Source organism: Rattus norvegicus, chromosome 4 (genome assembly GCF_036323735.1).
Source record: "Rattus norvegicus strain BN/NHsdMcwi chromosome 4, GRCr8, whole genome shotgun sequence".
In the NCBI taxonomy this organism is placed as follows: domain Eukaryota; kingdom Metazoa; phylum Chordata; class Mammalia; order Rodentia; family Muridae; genus Rattus; species Rattus norvegicus.
Window position 1 is genome coordinate 154,236,334 of NC_086022.1, and position 26,333 is coordinate 154,262,666.

The following is a 26,333-nucleotide window of genomic DNA, read 5'->3' on the forward strand; positions in this document are numbered from 1 at the left end:
TGGGACTTGCTGGCCAAACCCGTGAGTTTCAAGTTCAGGGAGAGACCCTGCCTCAAAAATAAGAAAGCTGTTGAAGAAGACACTGGGTGTTGGCCTCTGAGGTCCACATACCAGACCCCACCCTATACACACACTCTCACACACAAGTCCAGACACACACATGAGAAGTGCACTTGACGATGCTTGCATTCGCTGCTATCAGTCATGTATCTACACTGCTTAAAAGCACATCGATTTCAGATTTGAAAGTTTACAAGCAATGCATCTTTAAACACTTGTAGAAATGTCATAACATACTAAATTCCCATTTGTGCCAAGTTGCCCCAACGTTGAAAACTGAGAATTAAGTTCAGTATAAACACATTCATAATTATATAAATAGCATTAGCAGCTCCACAAACACAGGTAGTTAGTGTAGCCCAGGGGAAGGCTCGTAAAGACAGAACATTGTGGCTGGCAGTGCCGCTGACTGACTCATTGTTTAAGCATGGCCTGGGCAACCTCCTCAAACAGCAGACATGTCTCGGAGTGCATGCAGCTTTTATTGTGCTTGGGCAACCCCAGGGCCTCATGTGTATTCTACCACTGAGCTTCATGCCCAACACATGTATTAGACGAAAGGGACCCAGACAGCTTTAGGACAACTTAAGGACACTTGCCAGTGGACAGAGGAGGAAAATAGGTGTGAAAACAAATGAGAAGGAGACATCTGTAATTTCCAGTTTTTTTCCTACGAAGGAAACGAAGTGAATGGTTAACATTTAGTAACACTTGATGATCTAGCATGGGTATGTACTAGAATCTCCATTAACCCTTTGCCGTTTATAAAATCAACATTTTTTAAAAGACAAGGATCTCTCCCTGGCTGTCCTGGAACTCACTCTGCAGACCAGGCTGGCCTGGAACTCACTGGTATCCACCTGTCTCGGCCCACTAGTGCTGGCTTTAAAGAAGCATCACCACTCCTGGCTAGAATCAGCTCCTGGTTCCTTATCCCACTTTCGCCCTTTCAAGTACCTTTTAAACCTTCTTAATAAACTACCTCTGTTTCTATCACTGAAAAGAAAGGACAATTTTTATTCATCAGATACATCTGTAATTTCAGAGTGAAAGGGTTTAGGTAGAAATTCTGTGATTCAAAGTCAGCCTGTCTACATATCAAGTTTAAGGCTTACCCTGGGATATACATTGAGACCTGTCTCAAAAAATCTCAAAAAATAACCAGGCATGGTGACAGCACACGCTTTTAATCCCAGCACTTGGGAAGCAGAGGCAGGCAGTTCTCTGTGGGTTCGAGGCCAGTCTACAGAGCAAGTTCCAAAACAGCTAAGACTACAAAGAAAGAGAGACCGTTAAAAAAAAAAAAAAACTCAGAAATAGCTGGCACTGGGGAGATGAGTTAGTGTGTAAAGGCACATGCCACTAGGCCTGACAAGCTGAATTCAGTCCCCAGGACTCGTGGGCTGGGATGAAAGAAAAAAAACAGACTGGCAAGTTGGCCTCTGAGCTCCACACGTGCACACTATGCATATACAGATACACATACATATGCATACACACAAAGATAAATGTAGTTTTTAAATTAATCTAGAAGAACAAACTGAAACAATACAGTCGTATGAAGGCTTCATGGAGGCGGAGGCGTGTGCCTCACATCTAATAAAGCGCACCCCTCCAAGTCAGGGACTTCTTGTCCATGCCTGCTTCAGACACTCACTGGTTTTTTTTTTTTTTCAAACCCGGGCCTCCCATGTGGAAAAATATGGAGCGCTTCAGAAATTTGTTTGTCATCCTTGCTCAGGGGCCATGCTAATCTTGTCTGTATCGTTCCAGTTTTTGTTTTTTGTTTTTTGTTTTTGTTTTTTGTTTTTTTTCGGAGCTAAGGACCAAACCCAGGGCCTTCCGCTTGCTAGGCAAGCGCTCTACCACTGAGCTAAATCCCCAACCCCTCGTTCCAGTTTTAGTGGGTGTGTTGACGAAGCGAGCACACTGATAGTATTCTTTAGTCACTATCCCTGCACTTGGGAAACTAAGGCAGTAGGAGTACTATGAGTTCTAGGCCAGCCTAAGCTACAGAGTAAGACCCTTTCAAAATAAGATTATCAGTGTTGTTGTTACTACTACTACTACTACTACTACTACTACTACTACTACTACTACGACTATTGAAAAAGTCAAGATGTGTGTTCCACTGCTGCTTAATCTGTCACTCACAGAAAATACCAGGGATGAGGGAACACTGGATTTGCTTTGCTGAATTCTCTATGTTGCTCTTGACCTCAATTACATGGTGCAGGTTTGCCCTAAACTGCTCTTACCTGCACCAGTAGAGTGCTGGTGTTACAGGCATTGGCCACTGTGCCTAGCTATTGTTGGGCTAAAATGTAAAATCCATATCAAGAGGGGTCTTCACCTAGAAGTAGCTTAACGGTAATGTACAGCTAAAAGAAAACTTGGGTACCTGTTCAGTTTTGGTTTTTTAGAGGGGATGTTGGCGGTTGCTTCTTTATTTGGGGTTTCAGATTAGCATTTTTTAAAGATTTATTTATTATGTATATGAGTATACTGTGGCTGTCTTCAGACACACCAGAAGGGACATCAGATCCCATTACAGATGGTTGTAAGCCACCATGTGGTTGCTGGGATTTGAACTCAGGACCTCTGGAAAAGCAGCCAGTGCTCTTAACCTCTGAGCCATCTCTCCAGCCCCAGATCTGGATTTTTCGTTTGTTCATATACTGGGTCAGGCATCAGGATCTTGCCATGTTCTCTAGAGTAGCCTCAAACTCATAAATGACAACTGTTCTGCTTTAGCCTCCCAAGGGCTGGAATACAGGCATGCATCTCTCAACTACGTTAAAACTCAGACCCATAGGATAAGTGGATGAGAGGTCTATCATCAAACTTCCAAGTTCTTGTTCCTGCACCCGTGCAGTCTGGTGAAGGGGGGATTTGCAGAAGCAGAAACCAAGAGCTGGTAGACCTTTCAGTGAGAGAAAACAGAACTGATCTCGAACCAAGTACAAAGACTAAATGATCTCCCTGTGCAGGGCTCTGGGGCTGAGGCTGTCCTCATAGCTGGTTCTCTGGCTACGTTTGCTTTTTCTGTTGGCTTAGATAAGAAGCAAACGCAAAAGATATAATTCCTATAGAAAAAAAAAAGTAAGCGGATCAGAAGGTAGACCCTTCTTCTTCAACTCTGTTTAATAAAGTCTTAAGGGTGTTGGGAGTCGGTTCTTGGGAATCTCCCCAAGGCCATAGGTTCTGCCACCAGCACTGCAAAATAGTAATTCCTGTGGCTTTCGTGTTACGCGTCTGTTGTAACTGTGCCCACATACTGCAAACAGACTACCAATAAATGGGGAACAGAAAGAAGAAAGGGGGAGGGGAATGCAGTGTAAGAGAAGAGAAGAGAGGCTGGGGTGTCTCCAGCAGCTGCCTAGCCTTCCTGCTGGCGCTTTGGCCAGCACCTGCAATCCTGGCCCAGGATTTGGTCCTCCTTCTAGTTAGTCTCTGTAATGGCTTAGACTTTTTGTCTTCAGGGAGCCTGGTCTCAAGGTTTGGGGCTGGGGACGGAACACCGTAGTAGGGCACTTGCCTACGTGCATTTAACCCAGGGCTCAAGCCCCAAACCTCACATCTTTTTTTTGTTTGTTTAACACATCTTTTTTTTTCACAGTCCCACAAACCCGGTCCCGTCAAGAGACACACATTTGTGCAGAGACAAATGCCAAGTCCCACAGGGACCCCACCCTTCCCCACCCAGCAGACACCCACAGTCGCAGCAGGGCCTCTCCTGAGTCAGTTTTCCCCAGCTGGCAGGCACAGTGCCCATGACCTCTGCCTTTGTGGGGTTGCCACACTTCCTTCCACCCTCCTGCCCCCCACAACCTTTCCTGTCTGCCTGGCTGATGACTGAGCAGCCCTGGCACACAGAGTGACCTTCAAGTCGCTATGTTGGTGATAACTACCTTGTGGTTGTGTCTGGCTCCTGCAGGCTGCCATACACAGTAGGCAGAGGACTAACTTTCCCCCCACTTCACCTGCCCCAAGAGGTAGATAACTGATTATTGTTGTTTTCATTGTTTGTTTATTTGTTTGTTTGTTTTAGATACCATCCTGCTGTCTTGACTAGGCCAGCACTCAGCCTAGAACCCAGGCCAACCTCAAACTCATAATAATTCACCTGTCTCAGCTTCTCAAGTGCTAGGATTACAGGTTTATGCCACCATGCCTCGTAAATTGCGTTTTTTTTTTAAATCCCCATTTTACAAATAAGGAAACTGAAACACAAACAAGTCATTTCCCCAAAATCACAGAGCTAGCAAAAGAAGAGCAAAAGAAAGGTGTTGCTGTGTCTATGATCTCAGCTCAAATTTGACACACTATGGTCTTGACCAAATCCATGGACTCTCCTGGGAGTCTGGCGAGGGCTACTAGGCTAGAAAAACAAAGAGACTTTTCTGTTATTACAGTCTCAGTACTTGGAATATGTCTGTGCAAGAAGTTTTCACCTTTTTATGAACAAACTGGTCCAGTACACTAAGGGAAGAAAGAGTGGGCTATGTTTCGTAGCACAGGAGCCATTTGTGGCCAAGTCAAAAACCTTGCAAGAGCTATCCCACTTCAGGGACAATGTATACTCTAGTACTGGTGCTCTCAGAAGCCAGAGGCATCAGACCTCCTGGGAGCTGGAGTTACAGATGAGTATGAACTACCTGACCTGTAAATGCTAGGAACTGGACTCAGGGCCTCTGAAAGGATGGTATATGTTCTTAACCACTGAGCCATCTCTCCACCTCTGGGGTGTGTTTTCTCCCTTCTTCTTCCCATGCAAATAAGGAAAAAAGATAAAAATACATAAGAGGTTGGGATTGTTTATTAATTAGTTATTTTTGAGGCAGGCTCTCCCTGTGTTGTCCTAGCTGGCCTGGAATTCACTATGTAGGTCAGGAGGCCCCAAGTTTATAATTATCCCTGTACTTGTGTTTCTGATACTGGGATTATAGGCATACACCACTACAACCAGCCCAGGTTCTCAGTCATTTTTGTACAAAATCAATGTCTGGAGTGCTTATTAAGAATGTTGATTCCACGATCTACTTCAAAACCCAGCTATACCATTCCTGAGCACATACCCAAAGGACAATACATCCTACCACAAGGACATTTGCTCAACCGTGTTCATAACAGCTTTATTCATAATAGCCAGAGACTGGAAACAATCTAGATATACCTCAACTGAAGAACTGATAAAGAAATTATAGTGCACTTACACAATGAAGCATCACTCGGTTATTTAATAATAATAATAATAATAATAATAATAATAATAATAATAATGTGAAATTTGCAGGCAGATTGATGGAACTAGAAAAAATCATCCTGAGAAGGTTACCCAAACCCAGAGAGATAAACATGGTATGTACTCTCTTCTAAGTGGATATTAGCAATAAAGTAAAAGATGATCATGCTATAGACAGACCAAGAGAAGCTAAGTAACAAGGAAGGTTTAAGGTGGGGAGTCACGAATCTCCCCGGGGAAGGGGAAATAGATAGATACTGAGGGTAAACGGGTGAGTCGGGATGGAACAGGAGGGATCAGGTTGCAGGGGTAGGGTTGGAGGGTGTGGAAAGAGAGAGGACTGAGAATTGGGCAGCATTTCAGGGGTGAAGTAGAAACCTAGTGCAATGGAAACACCCAGGAGTCTACGAGGAATATAGCAACGATTCCTAGGGATGGGGATCCAGAGCCCGAGCTCTTCTGTAACCAGGCAATGCTTCCAGTGGAGGTATTGGGACATCAGTCCAGCCACAAAACCTTTGACACAATCTGTCCTGTCTGCAAGACGTGCTGGGGTAAAGGTGGCACAGAACTTGTAGGAGTGGCTAACCAATGACTAGATCAAGTTGAGACCCATGCCATGAGAGGGAGCCCACCCCTGACCCTGCCTGGAGGATCATGAGCCAGTATATGGATAGCCCAGAGACGTAGGATAGAATCAAACACAACCCAGGGGGTTGGGGGGAAGTCAATGAAATAATTCCTAATGATACTCTGCTATACTTATAAGCTGGAGCCTAGCATAATCATCACTAGAAAGGCTTCATCCAGCAACTGATGGGAGCAGATGCAGAGACCACAGCCAAACATTAGGCAGAGTTTGGGGAACACTGCAAAAGACAGGAAGGAGGGATAGTAGGGGCCAGGGTGGGTAGAGGACACCAGGAGAACACAACCCACAGAATCAACTAAACAGGGCCCACGGGGGCTCACAGAGACAGAACCAACAATCAGAGAGCCCGTTGGGTCTGACCTAGGTCCTCTACAGATATATTATGGTTGTGTAGCTTTGTGTTTTATGGGGCTCCTAACAGTGGGAGCAGGGACCGTCTCTGACTCTTTTGGGACCCCTTTCCTCCTACTGGGTTGCCTTGTCCAGCCTTAATACGAGAGGATGTGCCTAGTTGTAACTGTAACTTGATATGCCATGTTTGGTTGATATCCATGGGAGGTCTGCCCTTTTCTGAAGAGAAACAGAGGAGTGGCTCTAGTGAAGAGGAGAGATGGGGGAAGGGACTGGGAGGAGAGGAGGGAAGAGAAACTGTGGTCGTGATGTAATATATGAGAAGAATAAATTAAAAAGCAAGAAAAGTCGGGTCTACAGGAGCACACCTTTGATCCCAACACTTTGGCGGCAAAGAGAGGCAGATCTCTGAGTTTGAGGCTAGCCTGGTGTACATAGTGAGTTCTAAGACAGCCAGGGCTACACAGAGAAACCTTGTCTCAAAAGACAGAAAAACAAAAAACAAAACAAATAAACAAAAAAAAAAATGCTGGTTCCCTCTGACTGTCAGCACTCTGACCTGTGTGAATGGTTCACACTACGCTCTCAGAAAACCCTGTGAAGCCATATAAAACGAGAAGTTGAGATATTCATGCTCACTTTAAGAATATCAGTGAAGCTGCCCAGGCCTTCGGGGTTCAGATTGTCTGGAAAGCCATGTATCGGAAAGACATCACCATAAGGAAGCAGTGTACATCATTTTGGCAGGATACCAATGGAGTTGGAAGCCAAATGATGAAACTTGGCACAGGATCAGTGGCCCAGAAAGAGTGCTGCATTTTTACAGTACATGCTCCAAAATGCAGAATGGTGCTGAGCCTGAGTGCTCAGACCCAGATTCTCCAGTCATCAAATATATCCAGGCAAACGAACCCCTCGAGAGGCGCAGCCACTCCTACAGAGCTTGTGTTCAGGTCGTCCCATCCTGAGCTCCCTGACACACTGAGATGATCCTCACCGAAAAGAACAGACTATTCCTAAGTCAGATTTGAAGGCTGCAGAAGAAAAGGACATCCCAGAAGAAACCGAAGAAATGAAAATTCAGAGCACAAGGATACATTCAGCATAAAACAAATGCAAACAAAAGTTTCTGGGGTTGGGGATTTAGCTCAGCAGTAGAGCGCTTGCCTAGCGAGCACAAGGCCCTGGGTTCGGTCCCCAGCTCCGGGAAAAAAAAGAAAAAAAGAAAAAGTTTCTGACAACGTCATTTTAGGAACCAGACACTTTGATATACCCAGAGCCAGGGGCAGGCAGAACTCTGTGGAGTGGAGGTCATTCTAGTCTACACAGCAAATTCCAGGCCAGCCCAGAGCTAGCTACATAGTGAGATCCTGATTCAGAAATAAAGTTATTTCCACTGGGCTGGTTAACATAGTTAACCCAGGAGGCACGGGCAGAAGGATTGTTGGCTACCTAAGAAGATGGTGCTCTAGTTTTCTTTCTGTCACTGTGATAAAACACTCTGACCAAAAGCAACTTAGGGGAGAAAATAAAAGCAACAAGGGTTTATTTCCACTTCCAGGAAATTCAGGGGAGGAACTCAAACAAGAACTTGAAGCAAAAACCACAGAAGTCTGCTCTCTTTCTCTTTTTCGTTCTCATGGCAGGGTTTCCCTGTAGCCCTCCCTGGCTGTACTGGAACTCACTCGGTGGCCTCAGACTCAGAGATCCACCTGACTGTTTCCCAAGTGCTGGGATTAGAGGTGTGCACCACCCACCCAGGTTAAGTGTTTCCTTTACCATCCAGGGCCATCTGCGCAGACGTGCCCACAGGTCAGTACGATGTAGGCAATTCAGTTGAGGTTGTCCATTCAGATGACTCTGGATTGAGTCAAGTTGAAATGAATCGACAGAACTAGAACAGACCTTGTCTAAAAACAAAACCAAACACCCATGAGGCCTCCCAAACTGATACACACAACTGCCACAGCCATTGGTTGTCTACCAGGACTAGATGATAAAACCCTGTTGCTGAAGGTAACACATGCCTTGTCTGAACAGAGAAATCAGGCTTGAGCTGGTCTAGTATCTTCTTCCCTGTGGGCTGTCTTCCCAATTCTAGAAGATGAGGTGCTGAGAGAAAATTGTCAGCAGCTCAGCCCTGGACCCTGTGTACTCCACTATCAACTGGCCAGGCAGCATGAGATCCAACAGCAACAGTGGCAGATCCGTCATGGGAGGAACCAACCACTGAGTATCCAACCCAAAACCTGGTGCATTTGAGGCGAGCACCCTGTTAACTGAATGACATCCCCAGCCCCAGGATTGGGACTTTGAGGCCATAATAACCAAATTCTGTCTCAAATAAAACAAGACGCAACCAAGTCAAACAAAATGTCTCCCAGATTATTTTAGAGTTTGGTGGAATAAATGAAAGAGAAACTGGTTTTAGAAATTCAGTCACAAGTTTTAAAAAGTGGGCCAGGGTAGTGACTCAGTGGGTGAAAGCACTAGCCACACAAACTTAAAGACTGAACGAAGTTGAAAACCATGTTCAAGAAGAAAAAGGCCAGGCTGGAGAGATGGCTCAGTGGTTAAGAGCACTGACTGCTCTTCCAGAGGTCCTGAGTTCAAATCCCAGCAACCACATGGTGGCTCACATAATGAGATCTGATGCCCTTTTCTGTTGTGTCTGAAGACAGCTACAGTGTACTTATATATAATAAATAAATCTTTAAAAAAAAACATACTTAGGGCTGGAGAGATGGCTCAGTGGTTAAGAGCTCCGACTGCTCTTCCAGAGGTCCTGAGTTCAATTCCCAGCAACCACATGGTGGCTCACAACCATCTGTAATGGGATCTGAAACCTTCTGGTGTGTCTGAAGAGAGCTACAGTGTACTCACTCTACAGTGTACTCATATACGTAAAATAAATAAAAATCTTTAAAAAAAAACATACTTAAAAAAAAGTTTTAAAAAAAAGAAGAAAAAGGCCTACCAGGGTGGTAGTGGCACACTCCATTAATCCCAGCACTCAGGAGGCAGAGGCAGGCAGATCTCTGAGTTCAAGGCCAGCCTGGTCTACAGAGCAAGTTCCAGGATGGCCAAGGCTACACAAAAAAACTGTGTCTCAAAAAAATAAAAGAAAGAGGACGAAGAGGAGCAACTGGTACTGTGCTCACCTCCTATGTACAAGACCTGGAGTTCAATCCCCATCACAAAAAGAAGCAAGCAAACAAGAAAACAACAGAAATGAAATCACAACTTGAGGAAGGAGGCCTAGCACACGGGCTACCTCTGAGAACAACCTTAGACTATACAGAATAATGTGAACCCACGCAGACCAGACCATGAGGGTTGCTATGTCAACACAGAATTAGACAAGAACTGGTGGTTACATTGTTAACACACTTAAGGGCTCTAGAGAGATGACTCAACAGTTAAGAACAGACATGCTCTTGCAGAGGACCAGAACTTGGTTCCCATAACCCAAGTCAGCAGCCCACAGCCACCTGTAACTCAAGCCCGGGTGATCCAGTGGCTTCTGACCTTTGTAGACACTACATTCACACATGCAAAGCCACACAAAGAGACATAACTAAAAATAATAAAACCATCTTCTTTAACAAAAAAAGACTTGGATTTAATGTCCAGACCAATAATTTCCAAAGATCCTGCTCACGATAAAAAGCAAAGAAATAAAGTTTGCACTTACTTTGACTTATGTTAAGAACTACTATTTACCCTCTTAGAGTGAGTGACCTGCTTTGCACTGATTTCCCTGGTTTGTTAATTTACTAAGATTAAAAACAATTTCAGTTGTGTATGTGATGTCAGTGTGGGGTATAGGCACACAAGTGCAGGTGCTCTCAGAATCTGGAGTCGTTAGATCCTCTGGAAGCTGGAGTTAGGAATCAAGCCATAGAGCAGCCATAGCTGCCAAACCGTCTCCACAGCCCTGCTGTGTTATTACTTTCTAAACTTCCCTGATGTGCTTTCAAGTCCAGTGTACTAGTCAGGGGCCCCTAAGGGAACAGAACTAAAAGAATGGAGATACACACACACACACACACACACACACACACACACACACACACATACATTTTAGTATATCTGTACTATACACATATATGTTTATATTACATATATCCATTATATACAGGATCGGCTTACAGGATACTGTCCCAGTAGTCCAGCAATGGCTGTCTCACACTAGAAAGACCAAGACTGCAGTAGTTGTTCGGTCTCTGAGGCTGACTGTCTCGGCAGTCCCAGTCTGGTGCTGGAGGATTGGAGGATTCCTGGAGAGCTGTGGTCTTCAGTCTGGGTTGGAATCCCAAAGAAGAGGTCTCTAACGTCAGTGAAGGAAGACAGGAGCAGCGGGACAGATGGACTTGCCAGCAAGAGTGAGGCAGGCAGGGGTTGGGGATTTAGCTCAGTGGTAGAGCGCTTGCCTAGCGAGCGCAAGGCCCTGGGTTCGGTCCCCAGCTCCGGAAAGAAAAAAAAAAAAAAAGAGTGAGGCAGGCAAAGAGCAAATTTCCCTTCTTCCACAACATTTTATCTGGGCTGCCACCAGAAGCTGCCACCTTCTGGAGGGTTTGTCTGCCTGCTTCCAATAATGTGACCAGGAAGACTCCCTCACAGGAGTTCCCGGCAGCTTGGGTTTTAGTCGGTTCCTGATGTAGTCAAGTTGACAACCACGATTAGCCATCACACCCGGGTTCAGATCAAAGGCGGCTGCTGACTCTACGGGCTAATTAGCCGGCACTTTATAAGTGGCATGTGACTCAGTCAGGGGCATCAGCAAATCTCTGGGCATTTGCAGTGCCACTGCACCGGGAAACAGCTCCGCTCTGGAAGGTGTGTCAGACGCCGGTCTGCACATCATCTCTTAGCCCTAGTTTTGTCTATGATTATACGTTGGGCATTTCAACAGCTCTGAGGCCGTCATCCCTTACCACTCTTACATGGTGAGGTTCCTTTCTGAATGACTGCAGTAAGTTCCTGTTTGGTCTGTCTGCCATCAGTCTGCCCATGCGCTGCTGTCAATATGAACGTTTCTAAAAATCTATTTACTTACTTCGTGTGTATGTATGTACATCATGTGAGCCTGTTGGGTCTCCTGTAACTAGGGGTTACAGATGCTTGTGTGGATGCTGGGAATGTCATATCAAGGACAGATTGTGGAGGGCCGTAGTGTTCAGCTTAAGGGAATTTAGACTTTGAGAGCTTCCAAAGAATTTTTGAACTTAACATAGGTTAGAAATTAGTGGATCTGGAGAGATGGCTCAGTGGTCAAGAGCACTGTTGCTCTTGCAAAGAACCTGTGCCTAATATGTCGTTCCAAAAATTGATTTTGATTTCAGCATGTACCAAGTATTATCTTCCAGTCAAACCAACTGTTTACTACTTCTGGTAGAGGAGAAGTTGGAGCACTTACGTTCTGTCTTGTAAAAGCACATTCAAAAAAAAAAAAAAAAAAGCACATTCATGCTTCACGTGTGGGAAATCTTCTACACTTGATCTTAGCCAAAAGGCCGAGAAGCGATGTGGGAAATCTTCTAAACATGCATGCACATTGGTCATAACCCAACATGTACCCTCTGCTAATGGTTTATTTGTTTGTTCCAAGTTAACTTCAAACGAGGTGTCATCTAGACAGAATGCAAAACTAGGTGGCTTTAGTGTATGTGAACCTTCTGTAAGCAAGCAGATGATTAGGAAAGAAAAGTGGAATCTCAGAGGCAAGGCCAGCTGCCGGGCCAGAGAGGAGGCTGACCTTTGGACTGAATTACTGTCCTTGTTCTGATTCCATGTAAAATACGATATGGGGAGATGGTTTGGGGAGGGCAGATTTTCCTCCCAGATTGCCAGCTCTCTGAATAAAGTACAGTTTAAAGTTTCAATCCCTGGTTTTTATTTATTGTCAACAGGCAACCCAGACTGAATTCCGATTTAATTCCCAGGACGCGCTATTCATTTCTCCTTATTCATTCTCTATTGCACATCCCTTGGAGACCCTGCCTGGTGGCTCACACTTGTAATTCCAGAGCTCTGAGGACTGAGGCAAGAGGATCACCAGGAGTCTGAGGCCACCCTAGGCTTCATAATGAGGTCCAGGCTAGCCTACCCTGAGAGAAAGGGAGAGAAAGAGGGAAAGAGGGGAAGGAGAAAAATGATGAATGAATTGGGGCGGATTGATCAGAAAGCAGGCTATATGGATCCTGAGAACAGCGATATTCTATTTCCTGTCTGAGCACATTTTACCACTGTAAGTTGAGAGTGCTTGCTCGAGGTCAGGTGTGAGCTGGTGCTGAAACTGTAACATAACCATGTCAGACAAGGCACGTGGCCTTGTAGAGGACAGATATTTCAATGAGTATTTCAGTATAAATTAAAGATTTGCAGACTAGCGATATAGTTCAGTCAGCAGAGTGTTTACCTGGTATAGTCAAAGCCCCAAGTTCCATTTCCAGGGCTGCATAAAAGCAAGCAGAGTAGCACATAGCTGTAACCCCAGCATTCAAGACGTAGAAGCAGGAGGATCAGAAATTCGAGATCATCCTTGGCTTCCTAGTGAGTTCAGGACAGTAAAGATTTGGGCCGAGAACACAGCTTAGCAGATAGGAGCACCTGCTGCAGAAGCATAAGGACCTGAGTTCAAATCCCCAACACCCATGAAGAAAACCTACATGGTTCCCTGTACTCCTGTAACACCAATGCTGTGGAGGAGAAACAAGAGGATGGGTGAGGCTTGCTGGAGGTTCAGTGAGATGGAAAGTGATAGAAGGATTCCTGACATCTTCCGGCGTCCGCACAAGGCACGGCACAGGCACAGGCACAGGCAGGGGCACCTGCGTGAGTGCCTTTGCTGGAGTAAATTAACAAACTGATACTTAAAGTCCAATGAGAAAGGATAGGGACTGGCCAGAGCAGCCTTCAGAAAGTGGGACAGGCAAAGAGCTCACATTTCCCAGTGCTAACGCTACAAAGAAACTTGATCCCCAAGAGGACACAAACAGCTTGGTGGCACACACACCTGCTGTCCCAGCACCCAGGAGGGACAGACAGAAGGATCTCAAGTTCAAGGTCATCTTTGGACCTTGAAATGGGGCGTTTGAGAACAGTCTGGGCTATGTGAAACCCTGCTTCAAAAGGCAAGAAGAGTCAATCCCAGCACTCAGGAGGAGGAAACAGGAGGATCTCCGTGAGCTCCAGGAAGAAAAAAAAGAGCAAACAGAGAGCTGGGGAGATGCTCATAACTGTAACTCTTGGCCTCTGTAGGCATCGACGTGCATGTGGGGCACATGTGTACACACAGGCAAAACATTCACCCACAGAAAATAAAAATAATCCTTTAAAAATAACTGAGAGGGGCTGGGGATTTAGCTCAGTGGTAGAGCACTTACCTAGGAAGCGCAAGGCCCTGGGTTCGGTCCCCAGCTCCGAAAAAAAAAAGAACCAAAAAATAAATAAATAAATAAAATAACTGAGAGAGGAGTGTTGTTCAGTGTGGCCACAGTGGGTAAGGGACTAAATAAAGGACCCAGTGGACCACCCATCCAGACCATCTTTAGGCACCGACTTGAGCTTTAGGTGTAAGTACAGGAAGCCCATAAGAAGGCAAGAGTTGTGTATAATTAAGCAGCCTTTGCTTAGGTGTGAGCCCCTTGACCTTTGTCTCCCTTCAAGTTTCCCAGGATGGCCCAGAGATGGTTATCACTTGTTTGCATCCAACTGAATTTTTAAATTCTTTTTCTTTTGAGACAGGATCTCACTAAGTAGCCCTTGCTTTGTAGACGAGGCTGTGCCACTACCATGATCTGAACAAAATGCTCATGTCTGCTCCAGTGTGTGATTTCAACCATTGCGGAGACCTGCCCTGTGTCCAATGGGAGTCCACTGTTACCGAGATCCAAGGACAATTACTTATTGCCCTTGAAGAGACATCGTGGACAGATATCCCTTGAGGAAATTAGCATGCCTATATACAGCGGTGAGCTGTTGATCCAAAGGACACAGACATAAACATGAAGGCAAAGGAGTTTGGTTTCATTCTGTGTTTAGTTATGGCTGCCTTGTGAGTCCAAGTCAGTACTTTTTAGCAAAGGCAGTTTTTAAATGTGGACCTCAAGCTGGCTGTGAATTTAGGATCATCCTCCCTTACCTATGCCCATTTCGGGTGCATGTCTTTTGGTTGTGGAGCAAAGCAGGGTGAGGTAGATATATCGGCTCTGTCAATAGCCAGCTCTAAGAGTTAGAGAAAAGCAGCGTCTGTCTGCACCAGGCATTGCGGCTCAGGCCAGTGGCTCCAATTTCCAGAAAGGAGCAGGAGGAGTGCCACAAGTTGGGAGGCCAGGCTGGGTTCCAGAGACTCAGCCTCCATATACAAAACACCAGCCAAGAGTGTGAACCTAAGGCAAACCTATACTGTCCCAGCTTTAAGGCTAATGCATCGCACACGGAGTAAACAGAACCAGCACTTTCCTCCAAAGCCACAGCCCCAGAGCAAGGGCCATTAGGATGACCTTCTCCAGATTCCGTGAGACTGGCTTCAGAAATGTTACTAGGGACACAGCACCGGCTCCACACTGTAAACAAGGTTCCTTACTATATGTTAATATATATATACATTTATTATAGATTATAAAATATACATTAACAATTTTTTAAAAATCCTACTGCAATGGAAGTGAGAACTTAATATTTGATATTTTTTCAAATAAGTGAGGGGGCAGGCCTAGACTGGGGCTGTTGTGGAGGGGCGCTCTCTCTCTTCTGGCAGTCTGATGTTCAGAACATTTCTCTCTGAGTTTATGGTCTTTGAGGTTCTAAGCCATGATTGGCTGAGCCATTGTTTGGGCCCCAGGTAAGGAGCTGGACAGTGACAACGGCAAACAATCAGTAAAACAAACTTCTTAGCTCATGGCCAGGGAGCATTAGAAAATGAGGAAGGGCCTGAAGAGCAAAGCATAGATAGTGTTTATAATCCCAGCACTAGGGAAACTGAGGAAGGAAGGAAGCAAATTCCAGGCTAGCCTAGGCTTCCGGTGTTGGCCATTCCTCTAGGCTACGCCCAACAGCTACCTAGCTACTATCAACAGCTTGTGGTAGCCATCTGCCAGAGGTGAGCCAACCTATTTGTATAAGAACCGCTCAGCTACCCCAGCGCTCCCCCCGCCCCACTCCATCTCTCCATCTCCTATTCTCCCTCTCTCTGCCCCATGTGTTCCTGGCCTGCCTCTTCCTCTCTCCTTTCTCTTTCTGTCCTTCTCTGTTCCCCCTCTTTTCGGGCCGCTACCCCTTTTCAGGTTCCCCTCCCTCCACCCAGTAAACTTCCTTTTGTACTAGGCCCGTTGGTGGTGATTCCTCAGGCGAGCACATGAGCCTACCCAGATGCTCCCTCCCACTGGATTACATGCTGCCCTCAGTACTCAGAAGACAGAGGATGGAGGGTTTCTGTGAATTTAAGGACAATAGCAAATTCAGACCAGCCAGAGATAGGCAGTAAGACCCTGTCTCAAAAAGGGGGAGGGGAGAAAATGCTCCAAGAAATCAATGAAGAGAAAGGCTGGGGTCCTACAATATCCTCTTTGAACACATTCCCAGTGACCTGGTACTGCTAGTCCCCACCCCCTAAAGGTCCCAATATTCCCAATAGGGGTAAAGTCTTAACTAAATACAGGCCTCTGGGAGGACATTCAATATTCAATATTCAACTATGTACAGTGAAACCAGAAATGGCCTCTGTTACAGTAAGCCCCGGGGAAGAGGAGAAGTTGACATAGCTCTTCCATTGTGAAGGCTTCCTGCCCCAAAGTAAGGAGTCGGGGAACCTGAAAAGCCCAAGTTCCATCCCACCCACTGCCCCTCCCCAACCTCACCCTCCCGTCATAGTTGAGTCCTGCTGCTTCTACTTCCTTAGCGCCGGGATATTATATGTGATACTGGTTGCTGAACCCAAGGCTAGGCAAACACTCCACAAGAAGGCTACACCTCACCCTCTGTTTTAGGTCAGTGTTCTCAGAGCTGACTACAGTTCCACCAGGTCAAACAGATAGTTTGCTTTTCCTGGACCTGTAATCTTGACTACCTATAAAGGGATGTGTGTGTGTGTGTGTGTGTGTGTGTGTGTGTGTGTGTGTGCGCGCGCGCGCGCGTGCCTGTGCGCCTTTGTCCTAACCCCCACCCCATCCTTTCAGGAAGGAAGAAACCCACTACCACCACTGGCTGAGTTTTGGTAACCAGAGAGAGCTTGTGATTCTCACCACAAGGAACAAGACACAGGGAAGGTCTGTAGTTTGTGGAAGTTGTAACTGCTTGTGACACACAACCCCCATTACAGTTCATCTGAAGGGAATAAGAAAAGCAAATTACGGGGCTGGGGATTTAGCTCAGTGGTAGAGCGCTTACCTAGGAAGCGCAGGGCCCTGGGTTCGGTCCCCAGCTCCGAAAAAAAGAACCAAAAAAAAAAAAAAAAAGAAAAGAAAAGAAAAGCAAATTACTAACGCAGGAAGGAGCCTGGTGGTAGCCCATTCTTACAGTAGCCTGCCTCTCCCTATTCCTCTTTTCCAACTCAGACCCCTGCTTGCCAGTCAGAGAAAAATACAAGTGAAGTAAAAGGCATCCTTAGACAAGAATCAAAACAGATAGGATTATTTCTTAGCTAAACTTCTGCTTTGTTTTGTTTTGTTGGTTTTACTTTATTTTATGTATATGAGTGTTTGACTCAATGCATATTTGTATACTATATGTATGCATGCAGTGCCCAAGGAGGCCAGTGGAGGACACTGGATCCTTTGAAACTGGAATTACAGATGGTTGTTGACCATCATTTAGGCACTGGCAACCAAACCTAGGTCTTCTAGAAGAACAGCCAGTGCTTTTAACTACTGAGTTGTCTCTATAGCCTTAGGTGACTCGTTTTTGAAACAAGGTATCACTTATGTAGCCTAGACTGGCCTTGACTTTATAGAGATCCAAGTATTTCTACCTCCAGAGTGCTGGGATTACAAATATGGGATACCATACCCAGCTAAACTAGGCTCTTTTCTTCTTTTCTTTTCTCCCCACCACTTCTTTTTCTGTTTTTGTTTTGGTTTGGTTTGTTTTTTTGTTTTTTTTTCCAAGACAGAGTTTCTCCATGTAGCCCTAGCTGTCCTGGAATTCACTCTGTAGATCAGGTTGACCTCAAACTCAGAGATCTACTTGCCTCTGCCGCTGAGATTAAAGGCCTGAGCCACCACTGTCCAGTATTTCTTCAATGTTTTCCTGCACTGGCACTTTAACCAAGAGCCTGGTGCCTGCTAAGTAAGCACACTATCCCCGAACTATCACGTATTGCTGGGGCGATAGTTCAATGTTCCCCTTTCCTGAGTCCCATAGGTGCTGCCAGGTCATTTAGCATTAATAGGGCCCATGCTGAGTGAGTCCAGAGGTTTTTGGTCTCTGGAGCTTATTGGTAGAGATTGAGTAGAGTGACTTAGCCATGTAACACGTTGGCTCACATCCAGACTGTTTCAAAAGGGAGACTAAGTTAAAGGGGTTGATTTGAGTTGAGGCCAGTGGGGACTGGGTCATGGGTCCAGAGAGTTACAAAACCTGTATTGGCTGGAGAACAATATGCCTTCCAGATATCAGTTTCTCTCTGCCCCAGTTCTGCCCAAGGTCCAAAGGCTAAGCCTTTTCCTGGCACCTAGATAGGCTCCCTTTCATAAGATCAAAATGCAGTGAAAATACCCCCTCCCATGCTTCAACTCTGGGTGGGTGAAGGTTTCTCAGGAAAATTTTCAAGTATTTGGGGTTGGTTGGTTGGTTGATTGGCTGTCTTGCGATAGGGTCTTGCTATGTAGCCCAGGCTGGCCTTGAAGCCTCTACCCTCCTATTTCAGCTTCCAGAGTATTAGGATTGCAGTCACCCACCCTAGCTGGCCCAGGCTGGTTTTCCCATAAGGTGATTGAGTTCCTTCCTCCTCAGCCTCCAGAAGGCAAAAACAATACTCTGTCCCTTTACTGATAGCCTCTAGATTCTTTTAAGATTGTTTGCTGTCACAGTCTTTGTCAACTTGACACAAACCTACACAGAGGGAAGTACTTCCATTGGCTTGGGAATGTCTATGGTGCATTTTCTTGTCAGTTGATGTGAGTCAGCCAAGCCCACTGTGGGCGGTACCATCCCTAGGCAAGGGGCCCTATACAAAAAGTAGCTGAGCAAGTCAGTGAATAGCATTCCTCCGTGGTCTCTGCTCTAGATTCTGCTCCTGGTTCATACCTTGAGTTCAGCTTTGGTTCCTTCAGTGGGGGACTGCAGTCTGTGAACCAAATAAACACTCCCCCTCCCCCACTTTGGCTTTGGTTAGTGTTTAACCACAGTAGTGAAAAGCACACTAAAACATCAACCAATTCTGCTGTGAGGAATTTTTAGAATATATACCTCTCTGTACATCCGAGAGAACTATAAGATAATTTTCTTAATTTGTTTTAAACTCATTTATGCAAGGGTGTGTATATATGTTGACACACAAGGTCAGAAGACCACCTTTTTTGAGACAGGGTATCTCTATATAGCCCAGCTGTCCTGGAACTCTCTATGACCACCCTGGCCTCGAACTTTCAGAAATCCCCGTCTTGCCTCCCAAACACGAGAAATGAAGACATGAAGCCGTACCTAGTTTCTTAGAAAACTTTTCAACCTCTTAGAAAACTTCCCACTAGAGCCAGGGTTCTCTGTCATGGAGGGCAAATGGAGAAAAATAAGGATGGGTGGGCTTCAGAAAGTTGGTTAGAGAGAGATGTCACAAGCATAGATCTTGGTTTGCCTCCCTCCCTCTCTTCTCTCTCCCTCCCTCCCTCTATACCTGGGATTATATAAATGCCTAGAACTCAAGCACTGAGGCAGAAAGATCCCTGGGGCGGGCTGGCCAGCCAGTCTAGCTCCACTATGATTTCTACATTCAGTGAGAGACTCTGTCCCACAAAACTGAGAAGAGAGTGATTAAGAAAAACACCTGACAGCAAACTTTACCCTCTACATGTACACACATACATGTGTGCATGGATACCCACAAACACACACATACATTCATGTGCACATATAACACACACACACACACACACACACACACACACACACACACACACACACACACACACAGTCACTTTAGAACTCTGTATCCATAACTGATCTCAGACTTAACAGCCATCCTTCTGCTCAGGCCTCCCAAGTGCTAGAATTAGCACTTTGTTTGTTTGTTTGTTTGTTTGTTTGGTCCATCTAGTGGCAGAAGAGGACAGACATTAAAGGCCATCCTGCCCAGATAATCATTGAGTCCTTCAACTCAGTTTCTCCCAAGTCTCTTGAGTCTGTACCCATTTTTGATGTTTTCTTTTGTCTTTAGTACAGTTCTGTGGCCCTGGTTGGCCTGGCACTCACTGTGTAGCCGTCTGGCCTCAAACTCAAAGTGGCCCATCTGTTTCGGCCTCCTAAATGCTGGAGTTACAGACCCGTGTCACCAGGCCAGGCTTCCTGTACCATTTTCCCAGGCAAGGGACCAGGTAGGAGGTGAGTGGTGCTCCTTCTCCATGGAGGACTGTATCGGGAGGTGACCAGGTTCTTGCCACAGGGCCATGGCTGCCCCTCTTGACACTGTCTCCTGCTTTTCCACCACTGACAGGTGTGCTGAGTGTAGGACAGAGGGGGCACCACTGCGTGGCTGTAAGATCAGGCTTCTGTGAGGACGGCCATGTGGAAGGCTCTCAGAAGGAAAAGGATATGTTTGGAGGAAAAGGCGTGACAGAACATTGTATGTTTCTGAACTGGTACCAAGAGGAATGTATACACAGGCCCGAAGGAGCTATGGAATGGAAAAGAATCCAGCCCGAGCATGTGCTGGCACCACCCAGACTGGGAACCTTAAACTTATCAGGAGTGAATGTGTGTGTGTGTGTGTGTGTGTGTGTGTGTGTGTGTGTGTGTGTGTGTGTGTGAGAGAGAGAGAGAGAGAGAGAGACAGACAGACACACAGAGAGACAGAGAGACAGACAGACACACAGAGAGACACAGAGACAGAGACACAGAGACTGCATTTCTGTACGTGTGAGAGAGAGTCTGTCAGCCCCCTTGCTGTGGTAGAGAGGTGGAAAAGGGCAAGGCAAAGGGAGTGTCTTAGTTAAGGTTTTATTGCTGTGAAGAGACACCATGACCATGGAAACTCTGTCTGTCTGTCTGTCTATTTGCATTGTGGTGTTTTGCCCGAGTTACAGTTGCGAGCTGCCATGTGGGTGCTGGGAATTGAACCCAGGTCCTCTGGAAGAGCAGCCAGTGCTCTCTCCAGCTCTACCCCATCCCTCAACAACTCTTATTTTTTTTTTTTTTGGTTCTTTTTTTCGGAGCTGGGGACCGAACCCAGGGCCTTGCGCTTCCTAGGTAAGCGCTCTACCACTGAGCTAAATCCCCAACCCCTCAACAACTCTTATAAAGGAAAACATTTCACTGGGGCTGACTTACAATTTCAGAGGTTTAGTCCATTATCATGGAAAGCACGGAAACCTCCAGACAGGCATGGTGCTGGAGGAACTGAGAGGTCTACATTTTGATCTGCAGGCAGCAGGAAACTGGATTCCACACTGAGGGTAGCTTGAGCAAATGAGACCTCAAAGCCCACCTCCACAGTGACACACTTCCTCCAACAAAGCCACACCTACTTCAACAAGGCCACACCCACCCCAACAAGGCCACACCTCCTAATAGTGCCACTCCCCATGGGCCAAGCACTCAAACACACCAGTCTCTGGGGTCCAAACCTATACAAACCACCACAGGCCTATGTAAACCGAGTGATATTCATAGACTCCCAAGATCCTCCCACTGCCCCACAGAGGTGCAAGAGCTCTTAGAGGGCAGTTTGTCATAGTGAGTAAAAGGAAGGGTCCTGGGTTTCCGGTAACTCCCAGAGGCAAGGACCACCTAAGGAAGCCACAGGCCACAAACTAATGACTTTTTCTCTAACGAGGCAATCAGAGGCAACAACATGTAATATGTAGATGCTGGTGATATAGGGGAAATTGGGGGTCCCCTTGGGGGAATTCTTAGTCTCATTACCAATGATTCAAATGGAAGCTGAAGGACATTTTTATTAGCATCTAAGGGAAAAACAGCAGGGCCCCTAAACTATAAACTTCAGCTACTGCCCAGGGGGAAGAGAAGAGGAAAGGTCATGCCAAGGAAGCTGGATTGGAGCATGGCCAGCAAGAAGCTACAAGGCAGGGAAGAACTCTGGAGAAGGAGTAAGGAAGCCTAAAGTGCTGGGAGTTAAATGGGGTCGGAAGTGGGGACATGCTCAGAAGAGAGAAGGAAGCAAAGCAAAAGTCTCACATTTCTGAATAACTCAGAACATTGGGTTTGCTCACAGCCCTGCGTGTCTGTGGCCCTTCAGCTTCTGAACTAAGGACAGGGATTCTGGGGAGGAAAAGTACAGTATCTCATTAAAGAACTAATTATTCTGCCCATCTCTTTAGCATAGCTCCTGGGTTCATCCCTTAGCCAAAGTGATTGAACCAGCCCAACTGGAATACTAGTCCCCACCCAGGCCAGAGGACAGAATCTCTGGCCTGGGTGGTGACCTTCCTAACCTGATACTGGGAGGTTCCATAGCCAGGTTTCTAGCCTGATAGGGCCAGCTGTAGCTGGGCTGAGAAAGGAAAGAGAGGGTAAGGGCAGTGAGGAGTCTGAATGCTGGTTTGGGGCTGTGAAGGCATGTTAGCATTGGTGTTTTCTCATAATAAAGAAATGATGGGGGGTTGTGGACTTGGCTCAGTGGTAGAGCGCTTGCCTAGCAACTGCAAGGCCCTGGGTTCGGTCCCCAGCTCCGAAAAAAAGAAAAAAAAAGAAATGATGGAGCTGGGTGTGGTGATGCACATCTGGTAACTACTGAGACAGAGACGTGGAAGTCACGAGCTTCAAGCCCAGGCTATTAGTGTGACTGTGTCTAAAAACCTTTGTACCAGAGGACTTAATGAAACAGAGGACTGAGCACCCCTGTTGTCTTACAGACGATCCCACGAGGCTCCTCCTAATAGAGACCTAACAACAGCTTGTGCCATCACCTGCCACCATTGCCTGCAGAACCTAAGAGGACATGCTCGATAGCCCACTCTCTCTTTACCCCCTCCCCTGTTCCCACATGTTCCCAGCCAGCCTTGCTCTCCGTCCTTCTCTATCCCTGCTTTCTCTGCCCTTGTGGCTCTGCTCGCCTCTACCCCTTCTCCAGGTCCCTGCTCCCTTCCCCTCCCCTACAATAAACTTCCTTTATTTAAGGAAGTTTATTCCTTATTTACTCCTTATTTAAGGAACTTCCTTTATTTAAGGACCTGTCACATAGCAGTGATTTCTCAAGGGGACACCTTGTCATGGGTCCTCCAGGTACCCCCTTTCTCCCGTCACTGCCGCATTATATTTCAAAAAAAAAACCTCCCACCCCTTTGTCAACGTTATACAGGCTAGAATGATTTGGGAAGAAAGAACCTCGACTGAGAATATGAACCTACTAGATTAGCCTACAGGCAAGCTTGTGGGGCAATTTTTAAATTAATGTTTGATTAGTCATGACTTCCTCGTCTTGCTTTCTCATACAACTTAGGACCACCTGCCCAGGGATGACACACAGTGGGTATGAAGGCCAGTGTAAGCCACATGGCATGCACAGACTGGAGGAGCAAGTCAGTAAGCAGCATTCCCTGACAGTTTTAATGTCAGTCCTGCCTCCAGGTTCCTCCCCAGACTTCCTTCAGTGACAGACTCTGATGTGGAAATGTAAGCTGAAATAAACCCTTTCCGGCTAACGTTGCTTTGGTCATGTGTTTTATCACAGCAATAGAAACCCCAGTTAAGACAACTCCGAGTATGAAGTCCCAGCAGCTCAGATGGTGAGGCAGGAGGATCTCTATCCCTTGAACCCAGGAGTTGGAGGTCGATTTGGGCAACATGGAGAGATCTATTTATTGTTACAGTGAACTGAAATAACAGCGCACAGACCTGCAAAGTAGCAATGGAACTTTGTTCAAAGCACAGACTCAAAAGGAATGTGTGGTTCTCGTGAGAATGGCCCATTTGAGCGAAGGCTCTCAGTGATCCCGTCACTATTCAGAGCTTGTTAGGATTTAGTAGCAGAGAACCTTGGTGGATTGGGGCCAAGGAATGCTACAGCAGAGATCACACCACACGACAGATCTCACTGAAGAGATTTATTGGACCGTGGGAGCTAGAGGCCTCCTCTGAGTGGAGACCTGAGGGAGAGACAGAGAGACAGAGCAAGAGAGAGAGAGACCACTCTGGGATGGTAGAGAATCTTTTAAAGGGTTGACAACTAATGATGAGATCGCCTCTGGTGCTGAGTCTCTGAGGACAGGCTGGGAGAGCAACTGATTTCTAAGAGACTGTCCTTTGATGGGGTTCGAAAGAAGGAGCTTGATGCTAAGGGGTATAGTGTGGGCATTTCTCTGCTTTTATTAACAGAATTAAATTGTATACGTCTTCTCATTCACATCTCCTTTCCCATGAACCATCTGATTTCAATCACATGCACACCCAATTATGCATACAATTCTGCAAACACAATTCTCCCTAAAAGTTCACTTTAAAAAAAAATAGTTTGCCTTATTAAACACACACCCAAACCAGCGTAGGCTGGACTCACCTACTGTCCTTATGTCACAAGATGTGTTTGAATAGAAACAGGTACAATCAAGGGATTTCGAAAGGGAGTACCTCGTTTTCATTGTTTGAAACTTGTATATGTACAGCTTGATGCAAGCAAGGTCCTCACAGGATGCGAGACACATTGTTCCTAGTGGAGATATTGTGTACCAAGCAAGGGCCTCGGGCTAACTTAGCACATTCTGAGCCAAGCAGAGTCCCAGATCGTAAACCCTCCTGGATACTTTCTTGCTTCACTCTGTCTTAAACAAGCCAAGCCAGGTAACATTTCAGGTAAGGCAAGATATGAAGAGAATATTTTAGATACGAAGAGAATATTTTAGAGAAAGTTGGTTGGTTTTGCTGTTGTCATTTTGTCTTTTTTTAAGGTAGGATAGAAAAACAGGAAAATTATGGGAACACGGGAGAGAAAAGGTGTCCCTCACCCCAGGGTCCGGCGAAAGCATCTAAACCAGCTGAGAAGCTCTATTAATATTTCTGTAAAAACTGCTAACCCAGCATTAACATTCCTGTCACCTGAAACAGCAGTTCTCAACCTGTGGGTAAGGGGCCCTTCACAGTGCAGATGTCCCACCCTGCTCCACACATGTGACTTTTTCTTGTGAGTCTCCCACTGGCCTCCTTTAGGCTTCTTGCTACTCTGGAGGTATTAATAGAGTAACTAGAGACTTACCCAAATCCTGTTAGAGTTGTAGACCAGAGTCTGAGGGTACAGCTGAGCTCCCCAGATTCTTGTGTTGTGTGGAAAGACTTGCACCAGGCACAGTGTATTAGCAAAGTCTGCTAGGAAAGAGGAGGACACTCCCAACTGTGGGCGTGGCCTACTGAGCCGGGAAGAGGGTGTGCTGAAACTGGGCTACAAGTCCCCTGAGCCTTCATAGGCCGTTCCCATGGCACCCGCCTCTCAAGTGTTTGCTACTTTTAGCCCAGTAGGGAAGAAGGGTCCCCAGTCTTTTGGTTAGCTGGGTTGTTTTATATGTTAATCTTTCTTCTCTTTTTTCTTTTCTTTCCTTCCATTTCCCTTTCTTCCTTCCTTCCTTCCTTCCTTCCTTCCTTCCTTCCTTTCTTTCATTTGTTTGTTTTTCAAGACAGGGTTTCTCTGTGTAGCCCCGGCTGTCCTAGAACTCACTCTGTAGACCAGGCTGGCCTCAAACTCACAGAAATCCACCTGCCTCTGCCTCCCAAGGGCATGTGCCACCAATGCCCTGTTTATTTTTTTAAGTACTTTTTGCATGCGTGTATACGTCTGTTGCATTGGCACATGTGTGTATGCATGGTCAGATTTGTGGGCATATGCATGTGGGCAAGTGTGCACGTACATCAGTCCACATCCCTACTCTCCCAACATGACTCCATACGTGACTCTTGTGAAAAGCTGCAAGTCTTCCTCAGGGAAGCCCATGGCCGTGCTTTTGGTGTGTCTCACTTTCCTCTAAGTACCTCTCCTCTTACCACTGTGCTTAAGCTCATAAAAAATATCTTTATTAAACACCAACTCCACTTCATAAACTGGTTCATCCTGACAAGATTTTGTGTCAAAGGGAGGTCCCTACAAGCCTAGGAGAACTAACACTTTGGTCTGCCATAGGCGGGGCATAGGAGTTGTGCCTCCTATCTTTGATATTTCAAGACAGGGTTTCATAGAGCCCAGGCTGGAGAGGAACTCACTGTGTAACCAAGGCTTGGCCTTGAACTCCTGATCCTCCTGCTTCCTGCTGGGAATTTAAGAGACCAACCACCACCACCACCACCACCACCACCCTCCTCAGGATCCTAAGGGCTTCGAGGGCCTCTGTCTGGACTGTTAGGAGGATTAAGCAGCTTTCATTGTTCTAGCTACCCCCAGGAGCTGAGCTGATATTTTAAAAGATAGGCAGCCACCGGTGGCCAGTACCCTGCTGAGAGTGAATCTTTTTTTTTTTTTTTTTTTTTTTACATTTGTTGGCCTGGATGATATCTGAAATTGCATTACCGTGACCTTACTTTGAGGACACAGTTACCCAATATCAAGAAAAAGTTGTATGAGTCACTAGCAGGACACATGATAGCTTTATGCACTGGAGTATTCTGAAGCAGGTCAGAACCAGTCACCTGTGTGTGCCCACAGATTCTTGGCAAACACTGGGACCTGCACATTCTGTAGGGCTAATACCAAATTTCCCCCTCCACCCCTCCCTTTCCTGAGGACTCTCAGTCCCTAGCCAGAGGTCACATGGACAAAAATGTCCCCGACCTCTGAATAGCCATTGTTCTCAGAAACAGAGTTTGTAAGTCAATTGTGTGGAAACGGAAGGCATGTGCTTGGATAAATAAGGCCATGTGTAATCTTTGTTA

At 46.1% G+C, this 26,333-nt stretch overlaps 1 protein-coding gene and 2 pseudogenes across 5 annotated transcripts in view; all 3 read right to left on the minus strand.

Annotated features, from left to right (window-relative positions):
- Positions 1-24,808, minus strand: part of Adipor2 (adiponectin receptor 2) — a 65,702-nt gene extending 40,894 nt beyond the window's left edge. The window contains exons 1-2 of one of the 5 annotated variants that reach the window (XM_063286113.1): positions 24,673-24,804; positions 10,461-10,775 (exon numbers count right to left, since the gene is read on the minus strand). The gene's annotated coding sequence lies outside the window, so the exon portion shown is untranslated. Of the gene's footprint in view, positions 1-10,460; positions 10,776-24,672 lie in introns of all 5 variants that reach the window. The other 4 variants (XM_063286112.1, XM_006237184.5, XM_039107651.2 and 1 more) reach the window with 4 other exon arrangements.
- Positions 1,757-1,844, minus strand: LOC120102588 (U6 spliceosomal RNA; annotated as a pseudogene).
- On the minus strand, positions 11,685-11,836 carry LOC120102757 (U2 spliceosomal RNA; annotated as a pseudogene).
- Positions 24,809-26,333: the final 1,525 nt, after the last annotated feature.